Raw genomic sequence first — 18,376 nt, 5'->3', positions numbered from 1 at the left:
ATCGATGGGTGTAGATGTGGTGGTATTGATAGATTAGTGTAGATGTGATGGCATTGATAGATGGTTGTAGATGTGGTGGTATTGATAGATGGGTGTAGATGTGGTGGCATTGATAGATGGGTGGGGATGTGGTGGTATTGATAGATGGGTGTAGATGTGGTGGTATTGTTAGATGAGTGTAGATGTGGTGACATTGATAGATGAGTGTAGATGTGGTGACATTGATAGATGGATGTAGATGTGGTGACATCGATGGTTGTAGATGTGGTGACATTGATAGATGGGTGTAGATGTGGTGACATCGATGGGTGTAGATGTGGTGACATTGATAAATGGGTGTAGATGTGGTGGTATTGATAGATGGGTGTAGACGTGATGTCATCATTAGATGGGTGTAGATGTGATGCCATCACTTGCGAGCACTTCATGAGTGATGTGGTGGTGTCATTTTCTGGGTTCTTTCGGTAAAGTCGCGTAGAATGGAGATACAATTATAAAAAATAATAATTATCTACATTCTACTCGACTTTACCGAAAGAACCCAGGAGATGAATCCCTGCAGTCACGAAAGCTTTAAATGGAGATGTGGTGGTGGTGGGTTAATGAATAAATGACTGCGTATCCATTGACGGTTGGGTTATTTCTACGCTAGCCACAGCCAAACCCCAAAACACCAAACTCATTGGCACGTTTTTCTTTTTTTTGCGTTCACGCGACGCGAGCCTTTACTCATCGGGCTGTGTTGGGTGGTGGCGGGTTTGTACGACACAACGATTACATTCACCGCCATCCGACCCAACATGAACACCCCCACCCCCCCCCCCCGTCGACCCTCTATAATGAGATTGTCGGGGGTTTCGCGAGCCAGAAACTTGAGAAGGTGAACTCTTCCTCCGTGCAGTTCAATTGCCAATCCAGCGCAAACCACCACTCGGAGTGATTGGACATTCCACATTCCTATGGCAGGGTGTGGTGGTGGTGGTGGTGGTGGTGGTGGTGGTGGTGGTGGTGATGGTGGTGGTGGTGGTGGCCAAAACGGCACCTGCTCCCGTAACCGTGCCGGCCTACACAGGCGCTGCTATTCGCTTACCAGCACTTGCCCCGGCAGTCCCTTGAGGCTACACGGGGCACCTTTGCCTCTGCTTGCAAGCACACACGATCAGGTGCAGCCCCCATTGGTCGATCCACTGCTGGATGACAGCGGCACAAACACGTGCACGTTGAATTTCGATTTAAAGCTTTCGTGACTGCAAGGATTCATCTTCTTTGATTCTTTCGGTAAAGTCACCACCACGTAGAATGAGAATAAAATAATAAATTGATAAAAAATAAAATAACACGATAATATTCTCACGACGTTTCGGCCACAACACAAGCGGCCTTCATCAGCGCTGTCCTCCAGACAGTCTCGTCCCTTCACCTGATGAAGGCCGCTTGTGTTGTGGCCGAAACGTCGTGAGAATATTATTGTGTTATTTTATTTTATCAATTTATTATTTTATTCTCATTCTACGTGGTGACTTTACCGAAAGAACCAAAGAAGACTTGAACGTTGCCCAAAGACATCGTAGTCGTCCTCACCATCATCATCATCTCCTCCATATTGACGACGGGCTGTCCCGTCGATAGCGACATGGGTAATTAAGACAGCAAAAAAGAAATCGAAACGTTAATTAATATTTATTTATTTATCGACAGCAAACACATTCCAAGCAATCGCCACAATGGGACTTGTAGGTTACTAGCAAAGGGCCTCCGATAATGATCATCGTTAAACGTCCCCTAAATGATTTGCATTATTAATTAGGTGGGCGGGTAGAAAACACAAAGGCAGAGAGCCCCCGTATAGCCTGCGACAGACTGTTGGGGCAAGTGCTGTTAGTGGCGAGTAGCAGCGCCTATTGAAGGCCACCAGCGCTGTGGCACACGAGGGGGTGGGTGGCCAGCACCACGCCCGGCCGCCTTTGTCTCCCCAGTGGGCGATGTTTGCTACACACCGCACCAGGTACTCTTTTGAGGCTGAGTCGATCTAGGGGAGGCCCGGGACCGGTTCAGATAATCGTCACTGGTGGTGTTGGCCGTGAGCGGGAATCGAACCCGGGTCGCCAGGTTCATAGCGCAGCGTAGCGCTAACCGTTACACTATCGATCCCACACACCGTGACACACACACAGACACAAACACACTGACACACACACTGACACACACAACAACAACAACACACACCAACACACAACACCAACACACACACACACCAACACACAAACCAACACACACATCAACACACACAAACACACACACCAACAGACAACACACACACACACCAAAACACACACCAACACAATCGCCATTCGCCACTAAGTGGCGGTGACGTCACCACGACGCTTGTGCCAGGCCATGTTCACCTTGAGGCCACGTGAAGTGTCGAACGCCCGCTGGCAGGAGGTCACGGGGCAGACCCAGCAGGTGCCATGGGTCGACTGACTGAGATGACTGGCTGATGCACCACCTGTGCCCCCTACCGTGCCAAACTGCTGTGCTTTAGTCACCCGGCGCTCCGCTCGTTGTTGTGAGCGTCGCTCCTCCGCCCTCCGTTGTTGCTGGAGGGCGACTACCTCCAACTGCCCAGCAGCGTCCTTCACGAGCCTCCTCCACAGAGGCCGATCTTGACACCGCTGGTACCAGTCATCGGCAAGTCCACTCAGCTCCACGTCCCTGTACCACATCACTCCATCTCTTCTCTAGTCCGTGCCGCGCCCGCCTAGCCCCCTCGATCCGGCCGAACAAGAGCTGTTTCGGCAGGCGGTGGCTGGGCATGCGGGCTACATGACCCAGCCATCGCAGCCTTGCCCGCCGGAGGAGCTCACCGATGGGACCTTGCCCAGATCTTTCAAGGATTTGTGAGCTCCTCACACAATCCAGTCTCCTTAAACCCAGGATGGATCGTAGGCAGACCAGCCCCAATGTTTCTAACCGGCGAAGATGTTCCATTAGGGGGGTCCACGTTTCGCAAGCGTAGAGAAGGGAGGGAATGATCGTGGCCGAGAAGACCTGAAGCTTAGTGCGGAGCGACAAACCAGGTAGCTTCCACACAGCGTTACGCTACCGATGAAAAGATATTGCCGCTCGACTGATTCGGAATGAGACCTCTGCTGTTAAACTGGAGCCGGTCATAAGCACACTGCCCAGGTATGGGAAACTCTCCACTCTCTCCACAACTGCCCCATCATCGATTGGGAGTTGTGGGGGTGGAGTGTCAGATGGTACAAAATACCCAGCAGGTGCTTAGTTTTGGTGGGGCTGATGATAAGGCCCCATCTCTTAGTGGCACGCTCCAGTCTCAGCAGCAGCGTCTCCAACTCCTCCTCTGAATGAGCAGCTGTTACCAAATCATCGGCATACATAACGTGGTTGAGCAATAGGGAGCCATCCCTTGACCGCACCCGGGCATCGATCGGCCTCCCATTATATCTGTACCAAATGGAGATTCCCCCGGTACAGCTATTGAAGGCTTCACGAACGACGTGGTCAAAATAGATGTTAAATAATGTGGGAACCAGAGGACATCCCTGTCGCACCCCAAGGTGTACAGGGAATGGCTCTGACTCCGGCCACGTAGTTTTACCCGGGCCCTCTCACGATCATGAAGGTCCTTAATGATCGTGAGCATTAAGGACCTCATGACACACACACACTGACACACACTGACACGCAAACACTGACACACACTGACACACACACTGACACACAGACACAGGCACACACACACACTGACACCCACACACAGACACACACACACAGATCATCGCCTTGTACACACAGACACACACTGACACACACACTGACACACACACGCACTGACACACACACGCACTGGTCGAGTGAGGCGTTCCTCATCCGTCCTCGCTCGAATGACAATATGGGTTGTGTTAAAATAGCCGTGCTAATATTTATATACTGTAGTTGGCCCTGCACTTTATCTCTCTGTGTGTAGTGTGTGTGTGCAATGTGTGTGTAGTGTGTGTAGTGTGTGTGTGTGTGTAGTGTGTGTAGTGTGTGTGTAGTGTGTGTGTGGTGTGTGTCGTGTGTGTGTAGTGTGTGTCTGTGTGTGTAGTGTGTGTAGGGTGTGTGTAGTGTCTGTGTGTAGTGTGTGTGTGTAGTGTGTGTAGTGTGTGTGTCGTGTGTGTGTAGTGTGTGTGTAGTGTGCGTGTGTAGTGTGTGTAGTGTCTGTGTGTAGTGTCTGTGTGTGTAGTGTGTGTGTAGTGTGTGTGTAGTGTGTGTGTGTAGTGTCTGTGTGTAGTGTCTGTGTGTGTAGTGTGTGTGTAGTGTGTGTGTAGTGTGTGTGTGTAGTGTCTGTGTGTAGTGTGTGTGTGTAGTGTCTGTGTGTAGTGTGCGTGTGTAGTGTGTGTAGTGTCTGTGTGTAGTGTCTGTGTGTGTAGTGTGTGTGTAGTGTGTGTGTAGTGTGTGTAGTGTGTGTGTGTGTAGTGTGTGTAGTGTGTGTGTAGTGTGTGTGTAGTGTGTGTAGTGTGTGTGTGTGTAGTGTCTGTGTGTAGTGTCTGTGTGTGTAGTGTGTGTGTAGTGTGTGTGTGTAGTGTGTGTGTAGTGTGTGTGTGTAGTGTCTGTGTGTAGTGTGTGTGTAGTGTGTGTGTAGTCCGTGTAGTGTGTGTGTAGTGTGTGTGTGTAGTGTCTGTGTGTAGTGTGCGTGTGTAGTGTGTGTAGTGTCTGTGTGTAGTGTCTGTGTGTGTAGTGTGTGTGTAGTGTGTGTGTAGTGTGTGTAGTGTGTGTGTGTGTAGTGTGTGTAGTGTGTGTGTAGTGTGTGTGTAGTGTGTGTAGTGTGTGTGTGTGTAGTGTCTGTGTGTAGTGTCTGTGTGTGTAGTGTGTGTGTAGTGTGTGTGTGTAGTGTGTGTGTAGTGTGTGTAGTGTCTGTGTGTAGTGTGTGTGTGTAGTGTGTGTGTAGTCCGTGTAGTGTGTGTGTGTAGTGTGTGTGTGGGGGGGAGCGGTGGCGCAGCGGTTAGCGCTCCGCTCACGGCAAACACCCAGCGGGCGATCATCTGAACCAGTCCTGGGCCTCCCCTAGGTCGTCTCAGCCTCAAATGAGTTACCTGGTGCGGTGTGCACGAAACATCGCCCACTGGGGAGACAAAGGCGGTCGGGCGTGGTGCTGACCACCCACCCCACCTCGCGTGCCACATCGCCTGCAGCCTTCATAGGTGCTGCTCTTTAACAGCACTTGCCCCAACAACTCTGTCGAGGCTACACGGGGCACCTTTATCCCGTTGTTTCCGGCGTGGTGCGAGATAAAAAAAGGTGTGATGAGAATTTTATTTTTACAGCGCAATTTTTTTTTATATATTTATATGACAATCGTAGCGTTTGTCGCAGCTTAAGGGAACGAGGAGAGATTTTGTTGCAGGCGAGGTGAAAATGTTTTGTTTATGCCGCAGAGCACGGGTGTGAGATTCGCAACGTGTACAAGGACATTCTCTCCGATCAATGTTCTACTCAGCCGGGGCCTCGTGGGCTCATCAACATCATCATCATCAGCACTCATCATCATCATCATCGACATCATCGACATCATCATCACCATCATCACCATCATCGCAACGTGTACAAGGACATTCTCTCCGATCAATGTTCCACTCAGCCGGGGCCTCGTGGGCTCATCAACATCATCATCAGCAGCACTCATAATCATCATCGACATCATCGACATCATCGACATCATCATCATCATCACCATCATCATCATCACCATCATCGTCACCATCATCGTCACCATCATCACCATGATCATCGTCACCATCATCGACATCATCATCATCACCATCATCACCATCATAACCATCATCATGATCATGATCATCATCACCGCCAACATCATCACCATCATCATCACCATTACCATCATCATTACCATCATCATTACCATCATCACCATCATCATCACCATCATCATCACCATCATCATCACCGTCATCATCATCATCATCACCATTACCATCATCATCATCATCACCTGATCATCATCACCATTATTATCACAATCATCATCGTCATCACCGTCATCAACATTACCATCATCATCGTCATCGCCATCATCGTCACATTAATAACCACCGTCATGAACACCATCATCACCATGATCATCATCACCACCATTATCACCATCATCGTTGTCACCATCATCGTCACATTAATAACCACCATCATCACCAAAACCATCATCATCGTCACAATCAGCATCGTCATCATCGTCATCAGCGTCATAAACACCATCATCACCATTATGATGACCATCACCATCATCATCATCACCAAGATTATCATCACCACCATCACCATCATCATCACCATGATCATCATCACCACCGTGATCATCATCATTATCATCATTACCACCACCATCGTTATCACCACCATCGTCATCACCACCATCGTAATCAACATCATAACTAGCATCATCATGATGATCATCATCACAATCACCATCATCACCACCGCCATCGTTATCACCACCATCACGATCGACATCATAACTAGCATCATCATCATGATCATCATCACAATCACCATCATCACCACCGCCATCGTTATCACCACCATCACCATCGACATCATAACTAGCATCATCATCATGATCATCATCATAATCACCATCATCACCACCGCCATCGTTATCACCACCATCACCATCGACATCATAACTAGCATCATCATCATGATCATCATCACAATCACCATCATTACCACCGCCATCGTTATCACCACCATCACCATCGACATCATAACTAGCATCATCATCATAATCACCATCATCACCACCGCCATCGTTATCACCACCATCACAATCGACATCATAACTAGCATGATCATGATGATCATCATCACAATCACCATCATCACAAACCGCCATCGTTATCACCACCATCACAATCGACATCATAACTAGCATCATCATGACGATCATCATCACAATCACCATCATCACAAACCGCCATCGTTTTCACCACCATCACCATCGACATCATAACTAGCATCATCATCATGATCATCATCACAATCACCATCATCACAAACCGCCATCGTTATCACCACCATCACCATCGACATCACTTCTGTTTGGATTCAAAACCAGCTCGAGCCTCCCGTAAACCACGTGACCCCCCCCCTCGCCTCCCCCCACCTCCCCCCCACCACCCCCCCACCCCACCATCCCTCCCCCCCCACCTCCCCCCAGCTCCCCACTCTGATGGCCCTGAGCGTCAATCAAACTCCGTGCGCCTCTCTGCCCACAACACCACAAAGACAAAGCTCCCCCGTGCAGAACTAGCGGCCTCTCGGGGCAAGTGCTGTTAGCGAGCAGCAGCTGAGAACGCCGGCAGTGCGGCACACGATGAGTTCCGGGGGGCCGGCACCACCCCCGGCCGCCTTTGTCTCCCTGGTGGCAAAAATCCTCGCTGAACACACCCCGCAGGCAGGCACTCATTTTTAGGCTGAGCCGACCTAGGGCAAAGTCAGACACAGGTACGCACGCGGGAGACAAAGGCGGCCCGGTCGCTTTGCGATAATTCGTTATGTAACACGATTTGTGACCCTGGGTAATACGTGTTATTTTCTAATTGCTTATGCCTTTGAAGTATATTGAACGGCTTTAAGTTATTCCCCACAAACTTTGCTTTTCGCCACCACGACTTCACGTGGAGGAATGACGTTTCTCACCGTCAAATTGTTAGATTTCAAAATGTCAATGTCCTGGTCACACACTGCACACACTACACTAACACACTACACACACACACTACACACACACACTACTGACACACGCTACACACACTACACACACTACACACACACACTACACACACACACTACACACACACTACACACACACTACACACACACTACACTACACACTACACACACTACACACACACTACACGCACACTACACACACACTACACACACACTACATACACACTACACACACTACACACACCACACACACACTACACACACACTACGCACACACTACACCAGACACTACACACATTACACACGCACTACACACACACACTACACACACGACACACACACACACTACACACACTACACACACCACACACACTACACACACACACTACACACACTACTCACACACACTACACACACCACACACACCACACACTACACACACACACTACACACACTACATACACACTACACACACACTACACACACACTGCACTACACACACTACACACCACACACTACACACACACACTACACACACTACATACACACTACACACACACACTACACACACACTGCACTACACACACTACACACACACTACACACACACACCACACACACTACACACACTACACACACTACACACACACTACACACACACACTACTCACACACACTACACACTACACACACTACATACACACTACACACACACACTACACACACAACACACCTAATAATAACATAACCAATTAGGAACTAACACTAACTACTCCGGAACAAACTAAAATAATAAATGTAGACTATTTGATTAATTCGGTAATGTCACGTAGGTAGAAAAATACTAACAGGTCACGACGTTACGATCGATGTGTTTGTCTCACCTGATGACGATTGCTGCTGTTGCGATCGAAATGTCGTGATCTGTTATTATTATTATTTTATACCTACGTGACTCTACCGAAAGAACGAAAGAGTATGGATTACTGCAGTCACGAAAGCTTCCAATCAATAAATAATTCATTTGTTACACAGTGTTATGAATGGAGTTGATTATTACCTTTGCTTGTGCGGTCCTAATCACAAAATCAAAGTTTGCGGTGGAACAATAAGTACTTTATATTCTTGGTTCTTTCGGTAAAGTCACGTAGAAGAGAAACAATATAATAAAATAATATTGAATCCCTGCCGTGACGAAAGCTTCAAATCGAGACGTGAAGAAACTTCGAGGTTTTTTATTCACGAGCAGCTTAGTTCATATTATTGGTTCTTTCGGTAAAGTCACCACCACGTAGAAGGGAAACAATAAAATAATAAAAATATAAAACAATGAAATTATTGTAAAACAATAAAATTGTTTATTCTTGGTTATTTCGGCAAAGTCACCACCACGTAAAAGGGAAACAATAAAATAATACAATTATGAAACAATAAAATTCTCACGACGTTTCGACTGCAACACAAGCAATCATCATCAGGTGTGAAAACCACAACAAGAAAAATGATGATGATTGGTTTTCACACCTGATGATGATTGCTTGTGGTTGCAGTCGAAACATCGTGAGAATTTTATTGTTTTATATTTTTATTATTGTATTGTTTCCCTTCTACGTGGTGGTGACTTTACCGAAAGAACCAAGAATAACAATTTTATTGTTTTATATTTTTATTATTTTATTGTTTCCCTTCTACGTGGTGGTGACTTTACCGAAAGAACCAAGAATAACAATTTTATTATTTTACAATAATTTCATTGTTTTATATTTAATTATTATTTTATTGTTTCCCTTCTACGTGGTGGCGACTTTACCGAACGAACCAAGAAAATTAAACCCTGCATTCATGAAAGCTTTAAATAAAAATTGAAAAAAAAAATAACCACTTCGTGTACTTTTTGAGGCGTAAGCAATTATGGACAAGTGAAAAGTGAACACTTACCACCCAGTAACGATTAAAAACAACGCACATTTAGCTCACTACACAGTGGACTCAGAGACCGTGCGGAGCGAGGCGGTTCAAGGGGCGGCTCACTTGCCCCAAGGGGGGGGTCGAGCTCCAGGCCCCGCTCCATCGGTGAGCGGACCTCGTGGGTGAGCCTCTCACGCCGGTGACTCATTTGGGACCGTACATAAATGACGTCACGCTATTTTGGACGATTTTTGACCACCCACCCACCCACCCGTCACGTCACAAAAAGTCAGACCCCCTCCCACCCCCTCAAATATGACGTCACAAAGCTCTGCCCCTCCCCCTCCCCCCCCACCCCCTCCCACCCCACCCCCCAAAAACCATATTTCCATTTTTAAAGTAAAACTTGCGTCAAGTCGCTTTAAACCATCGTCATTGTAGGTGCGTATTTAATTCATGTGCGCGCAGCACTCTGACGTCGTGCGAGTGTTTTTGCCCAAACAATTTGGTACCGTCATAACAATTCTAGATTTCATATTCTTAGTTTTTTCGGTAAAGTCACGTTGAAGAGAAACAACAAAATAACAAAATATATATATAAAACAATAAAAAATTCTCACGACGTTTCGACCATAACTCAAACGGTCATCATCAGGTGTGTCGGTTTGCATAAATTTATTTTTAAAACGGTGTATTTATTTATTTATATATAACTGCCTCTTCAGCTGCTACTATGTCGACCAAATGTAAGGAAAACCTGATTTCCAAATTTAACCTCCTCTTCAACAAAAGACCGGACCCACACACCAAAAAGTTAGACGTTAATAAAGTCGTAATTAATCGCAGTAACAGTTCTATTTCCGATGGTCTGAAATCCGTTTTAGCTAAAGGTCTAAACTTTGCAGTCACACCTAAACACATACCAGTTAATGATATAATTGCCCAAGTAGACGTTGCTCTCAGGGGCCTGGGTCACATCGCTGCAGACGTAGCAAGATCTGAAATCGCTGCAACCCTCAAAAACGCTAAGATGCCAGCTAGCAACCTCAGCAAAGATGAGCGTTTTGAATTATATAAATTAAAAAAAGAGGAATGATATTGTAGTTCTCTCAGCTGACAAAGGCAATGCTACTGTCATCATGGATAAAATAGAATACAACAACAAAATTAAAGAATTACTCGACGATGGTAGTTATACAAAAATAAAAAGAGATCCCACCAACAGCCTCGTCACACAAACCAACAAAATAATTTCTGATTCAACCGCATTAATTGATCAATCTAAACAGTTTTCGTTGAAACCTTCTGCTGCCAGGCCACCAAGATTATACGGCTTACCAAAAATACATAAAGTTGATACACCTCTTCGTCCCATAGTCTCTACTATCAGCTCCCCCACCTACAAACTAGCTCGTTTTTTGTCTGAAATCCTGCGTCCTTTCACTGGAAAGACCACCTCTGCGGTACAAAATTCTACTCACCTGGTATCAACAATCAAGGGTATTTCCCTGTCCCCAGACGACCTGCTTGTCAGTTTTGATGTAGTTTCCTTATTCACCAAGGTTCCTGTACCTGACACCATTGCAATCATTGAAGACTTGGTTCATCAAGGACTAAACACTGAGGTACCCCCCCTGGTGAGACACTGTTTAACCAATACATACTTCACTTGGAATGGAACTTTCTACAAACAAACTGAGGGCACCCCAATGGGCTCCCCCCTTTCTCCAGTTATAGCTAACATTTTCATGGAGAAATTTGAGACTGACGCCATCCAGACTGCCACTCTGCGCCCAACCTTATGGAAGAGGTACGTGGATGACACTTTTGTCATCTGGCCACATGGCCGGCCTGCTCTAGACCAATTCTTCGACCACATCAATTCCATACACCCAGCCATCAGATTTACCATGGAAGTCGAAATAGATGGCAAGATACCTTTTTTGGATGTCCTAATTAAAAAGAGACCTGATGGTTCAATGAGCCACTCTGTCTACAGGAAAGCTACCCATACGGATGCTTATCTGAAACCGGATTCCCACCACCATCCATCACAGAAGAATTCTCTCATCAAGACTCTGTATCATAGAGCCCAATGCATATCCGACCAGGAACACATAAGCAGTGAACTCAAGCACGTACACCAAGCTCTTAGGGCTAATGGTTACTCCGACTATACAATCCGCAAAGCTATCACTCAAACCATGAAGAAGAACCCTCTTGAGGAGCCTTTCAAAACCATCACTTTACCCTACATTGCTGGGATCACAAAAAAGATCTCCAAAATCTTGAATAAACACAAGATCCAGGTCCGTTTCAACACATTACATAAAATCCGTGATCTGGTTCCATCTGTAAAAGATGTGATTCCGGACATACAATACCCTGGTGTCTACAAACTAAGTTGCCTCTGTGGTAGTAGTTACATTGGAGAAACCAAACGCCATATCTCGGACCGCATTCGTGAACATAAAGCAGACCTTAAACACGGTAGGACCAACACCTCGGCCGTAGCAGATCATTGTTCTAATTCAGTAGGCTCACATGCCATTGACTTTTCCAAGACGGAGGTTCTTTGTAAGCCATCTGGCTTCCATGAGAGATTCGTTCATGAGGCTATCCACATATACAAGCACAGAGACAATTTCAACCGAGAAGATGGATTCTATCTTAGCAATCATTGGAAAGATTTGATAAATCATTTCAGTTCTTGATTGATTGTTCACGCTTACAGTGGCTTTCAGACAGCATACATTAAAAAAAAAATTCGTCTCCCCCCTCCTCTTTTCAAAAATAGATGGACTAGTCCTGGGCAAACTGCCAATCGCTGCGCGTGACGCAAACGTTTTTTTTATATATATAAATAAATATGCCGTTTAAAAAAAATATATATAAATTTATGAAAACCGACACACCTGATGATGACCGTTTGAGTTATGGTCGAAACGTCGTGAGAATTTTTTATTGTTTTATATATATATTTTGTTATTTTGTTGTTTCTCTTCAACGTGACTTTACCGAAAAAACTAAGAATATGAATTACTGCAGTCACGAAAGCTTTAAATCAAAATTTAATTCTAGATTTATTTAAAGTTGCGCGTTTTGATGTGACGTCACATTTCTCAAACCGCCCCACCCCCCACATCCCCCCCTCGTCACACATCGTCACAAATATCTGACCCCTCCCCCCACCCCCCCCCCCCAGGTGCGTGATGTCATTTATGGACGGCCCCTTTTGAGGCTGAGTCGACCTAGAGGGGGGGAGGGGAGGCCTCGAACCGGTTCCGATGATCATCACAGGCGGTGGCTGTGGACGCTGAACGCTCCCCACGTCGATAGACAAAGACAAAGATCCCCCGCGTGGCCTCGACAGACACTCGGGGCAAGTGCCACCACTCCCGGCCGCCTTTGTCTCCCCCCCCCCCCCCCAGTGGCAAGATACCGGGGCACGCGCGAGGGTACGAGGTGGTCTGTGGGTGGACAAGTGGGGTTACTCCTGTGAGCGAGATGTTTGGACTCCCCCGTCGTTTCACGTGAAGATCGATGTTTCCGTATATTATATTAAATACATACGCGCGCGTGCGTGTGTGTGTCAGTGTCTGTGTGTGTCTGTGTGTGTGTGTGTCTGTGTGTGTGTCTGTGTGTGTGTGTCTGTGTGTGTCTGTGTGTGTTTCAAATAGTTGGGGAGCGGTGGTGCAGCGGTTAGCGCTAGGCTGCGCTGTGAAACCAGGCGATCCGGGTTCGATTACCGCTCACGGCCAACACCACCAGTGACGATTGTCTGCACCGGTCCTGGGCCTCCCCTAGGTCGACTCAGCCTCAAAATGAGTACCTGGTGCGGTGTGCAGTAAACATCGCCACTGGGGGAGACAAAGGCGGTCGGGCGTGGTGCTGGCCACCCACCCCCTCGTGTGCCGTGCCGGCCTTCATAGGCGCTGCTCGCTAACAGCAACTTGCCCCTACAGTCTGTCAAGGCTACACGGGTGATCTTTGTCTTTGTGTTTTAAGTAATAATCATTGTCATCATCAGGAGGTCACTCCGAAGGGGAAATCTGTCAATTCGCAACTTGTGAACGCGATATTGAAGTCTCGTCGGTTTCGGTTTTTTTTTTAGGATGCCGTTCTCCGAACGAAATTAGTCATCACCGTCTTAAATTTTGATTTAAAGCTTTCGTGACTGCAATGATTCATCTTCTTTGGTTCTTTCGGTAAAGTCACCACGTAGAATGATAATAAAATAATAAATTGATAAAATAAAATAACACAATAATATTCTCACAAAAATATGGAACGCTTCACGAATTTGCGTGTCAAATAGTATCCAATTAGCCGACATCACAGCCCGTCGTATCTGCAGAGAGAGAGAGAGAGAGATCATTTTTTTTTTAATTTACTCGGTTTTCAGTAGAAACGCGTGGACAAAAAAAAAATAAAAATCTGGTCGGGTTTCGATTTTGGAGTGTCTCATCAGCAGTGCCGAGCTCCCTTGAACCGTCGCTTCGATTGAAGCACAAATCCCTGGAACGGGATTCGATGTTGCAGTGTCTCATCAGCAGGCTCAGGTTCACTTCCTGGCGGACCACGTGGTCTAACTGTGTTGTTGGCCTGACTGGATGTGGCTTCACGTAATGCTTTTTTTCCAGGTTTGTTGAATTTTCTCGTCTCTCATCTTTTTGTTGTATTCACCTCCGTGATTTGTTCTTGACACCTGATGAAGATCGCTTGCGTTGTGATCGAAACGTCGTGATTGTTTTGTTTAAATGTAATTTTATTGTATTTCTACATACGTGACTTTACCGAGAAAACAAACGAGTAATTTTATGCAGTCACGAAAGCTTTAATACTTTATTAGGCCCAGGCTCGCTTGAAACAATGCGTAAATTCGCGCAGAAAACTCTGCACGGGTTTCGATATTGCGAGGTCTCATCAGCAGGGTCAGGCTCGCTTGAACTACTTCGCAATTTCAAGCAAGAAATAATCTGGACCAGTTCCGATATTGCAGTGTCTCATCAGCAGCGCCAAGCTCGCTTGAACCGTCGCTTCGATTGAAGCAAATCAATTCTGGACCGGTTTCGCTATTGCAGTGTCTCATCAGCAAGTCAGGCTCGCTTGAACTAATGCGTCAATTCGTAAAAAAAAACAAATCTGGCCGGGTTTCGATATTGCAGTGTATCATCAGCAAGTCAGGCTCGCTTGAACTAATGCGTCAATTCGTAAAAAAAAAACTCTGGACAGGGTTCGATATTGCTGTGTCTCATCAGCAAGTCACGCTCGCTTGAACTAATGTGTAAATTCGTAAAAAAAACTCTGGACGGGTTTCGATGTAGCAGTGTCTCATCAGCACGTCAGGCTCGCTTGAACTAATGCGTCAATTCGTAAAAAAAAACTCTGGACGGGTTTCGATGTAGCAGTGTCTCATCAGCAGGGTCAGGCTCGCTTGAACTAATGCGTCAATTCGTAAAAAAAAAATCTGGCCGGGTTTCGATGTAGCAGTGTCTCACCAGCGAGGTCAGACTTGGTGAACTTTGTGATCTTTCAGGCGACGGCTCTGCGCTAACAACTGCCCCACCGCTCCCAATTGCAGACACGCCAACATACAGATCCCCCGTATAGGTTTAGGGGCCGTCCATAAATGACGTCACGCACCTAGGCGGGGGGGGGGGGGGTCAGAAACGTGACGTCACATCAAGATGCGCAACTTTAAATAAATAAAAACCGCCACTTTTTAAATTAAAATTCTTGCTGTGGTTTTCACACCTGATGACGATTGTTTGTGTTGCAGTCGAAACGTCGTGATAATTTTCTTGTTTTATATATTTTTATTATTTTATTGTTTCCCTTCAACGTGACTTTACCGAAAGAACCAAGAATATGAATCCTTTAAATAAAAATTTAACACGTTCTACTAAATTTAAATAGACTTTTTCATAAATGTTTTCTCCTACAACATCAGAGTGCAGCGCCACATTAAATACGCACTCCAATGACAATAGTTTAAAGCGATTTGAAGCATGTTTTATTTTTTTGGGTGGAGGGGGGGGGGCAGAGCTTTGTGACGTCATATATGAGGGGGGGGGGGTCTGACTTTTTATGACGCCGTGTGACGAGGGGGGTGGGTCAAAAATCGTCAAAAAACGCGTGACGTCATTTATGGACGGCCCCTTAACAAACTTTTAGGGCAAGTGCTGTTAGCGAGCAGACACCCACACACACACAGTGAGGGGAAAAAGTATTTGATCCCCTGCTGATTTTGTACGTTTGCCCACTGACAAAGAAATTATCAGTCTATAATTTTAATGGTAGGTTTATTTGAACAGTGAGAGACAGAATAACAACAACAAAAATCCAGAAAAACGCATGTCAAAAATGTTATAATTTAATTTGCATTTTAATTATGGAAATAAGTACTTAACCCCCTATCAATCAGAAAGATTTTTGGCTCCCAGGTGTCTTTTATACAGGTAACGAGCTGATATTAGGAGCACACTTAAATGGAGTGCTCCTAATCTCAGCTTGTTACCTGTATAAAAGACACCTGTCCACAGACGCAATCAATCAGATTCCAAACTCTCCACCATGGCCAAGACCAAAGAGCTCTCCAAGGATGTCAGGGACAAGATTGTAGACCTACACAAGGCTGGAATGGGCTACAAGACCATTGCCAAGCAGCTTAGTGAGAAGGTGACAACAGTTGGTGCGATTATTCGCAAATGGAAGAAACACAAAAGAATTGTCAATCTCCCTCGGCCTGGGGCTCCATGCAAGATCTCACCTCGTGGATTTGCTATCATCATGAGAACGGTGAGGAATCAGCCCAGAATTACACGTTAGGATATTGTCAATGATCTCAAGGCAGCTGGGACCATAGTCACCAAGAAAACAATTGGTAACACACTACGCCGTGAAGGACTGAAATCCTGCAGCACCCGCAAGGTCCCCCTGCTCAAGAAAGCACAAATACATGCCCGTCTGAAGTTTGCCAATGAACATCTGAATGATTCAGTGGACAACTCTGGGAAAAGGGTTGTGGTCAGATGAGACCAAAATGGAGCTCTTCGGCATCAACTCAACTCGCCGTGTTTGGAGGAGGAGGAATGCTGCCTATGACCCCAAGAACACCATCCCCACCGTCAAACATGGAGGTGGAAACATTATGCTTTGGGGGTGTTTTTCTGCTAAGGGGACAGGACAACTTCACTGCATCAAAGGGACGATGGACGGGGCCATGTACCGTCAAATCTTGGGTGAGAACCTCCTTCCCTCAGCCGGGGAATTGAAAATGGGTCGTGGATGGGTATTCCAGCATGACAATGACCCAAAACACACGGCCAAGGCAACAAAGGAGTGGCTCAAGAAGAACAAGCACATTAAGGTCCTGGAGTGGCCTAGCCAGTCTCCAGACCTTAATCCCATAGAAAATCTGTGGAGGGAGCTGAAGGTTCGAGTTGCCAAAAGTCATCCTCGAAACCTTAATGACTTGGAGAAGATCTGCAAAGAGGAGTGGGACAAAATCCCTCCTGAGATGTGTGCAAACCTGGTGGCCAACTACAAGAAACGTCTGACCTCTGTGATTGCCAACAAGGATTTTTGCCCCCAAGTACTAAGTCATGTTTTGCAGAGGGGTCAAATACTTATTAACATTTTTGACATGCGTTTTTCTGGATTTTGTTGTTGTTATTCTGTCTCTCACTGTTCAAGTAAACCTACCATTAAAATTATAGACTGTGGGCAAACGTACAAAATCAACAGGGGAACAAATACTTTTTTCCCTCACTGTATTGTGAATAGAGATAAAGGTCCCCCGTATAGCATGGATAGAATGTTGGGGCAAGTGCTGCGACGTGAACAGAGAGACAGATGCGCATCAACTTGGTAATAGAGATGCAGAGACGAATATCCCCCGTGTAGCCTGAACAGACTGTAGGGGCAAGTGCTGTTAGCAAGCACTAATGAAGGCCGGTACGGCACACGAGGGGGTGGGTGGCCGGCACCACGCCCGGCCGCCTTTGTCTCCCCAGTGGCGATGTTTACTACACACCGCACCACGTACTCATTTGAGGTTGAGTCGACCTAAGGGAGGCCCAGGACCGGTTCAGATAATCGTCATCGGTATTGGCCGTGAGCGGGAATCGAACCCGGGTCGCCAAGTTCATAGCGCAGCGCGCTAACCGCTACACCACTGCTCCCCAGACACACAGATACACAAACTGACACACACACAGAGACAGCAACAAACACAACAACAACAACCGCCATTCGCCACGGAGTGGCGGTTACGTCATTACGACGCTTGTGCCAGGCTATGTGCACCTTGAGGCCACGTGAAGTGTCGAACGCCCGCTGGCAGGAGGTCACGGGGCAGACCCAGCAGGTGCCACGGGTCGACTGACTGAGATGACCGAGATGAGTGGCTGATGCACCACCTGTGCCCCGTACTGAGCTAACCTGCTGTGCTTTAGCCACCTGGGGCTCCGCTCGTTGTTGTGAGCGTCGCTCCTCCGCCCTCCGTTGTTGTTGGAGGGCGACTGCCTCCAACTGCCCAGTAGCGTCCTTCACGAGCCTCCTCCACAGAGGCCGATCTTGACTCTGCTGGTACCAGTCATCGGAAAGTCCACTCAGCTCCACGTCCTCCTGTATCACATCACACCATCTCTTCTCTAGCCCGTGCCGCGCCCGTTTACCCCCCTCGATCCGGCCGAACAAAAGCTGTTTCGG

The sequence above is a fragment of the Petromyzon marinus genome, chromosome 65 (genome assembly GCF_048934315.1).
Source record: "Petromyzon marinus isolate PM22_M1 ecotype Great Lakes invasive population chromosome 65, UKy_Petmar_22M1.pri1.0, whole genome shotgun sequence".
In the NCBI taxonomy this organism is placed as follows: domain Eukaryota; kingdom Metazoa; phylum Chordata; class Hyperoartia; order Petromyzontiformes; family Petromyzontidae; genus Petromyzon; species Petromyzon marinus.
Note: the sequence above shows the minus strand (reverse complement) of the source record.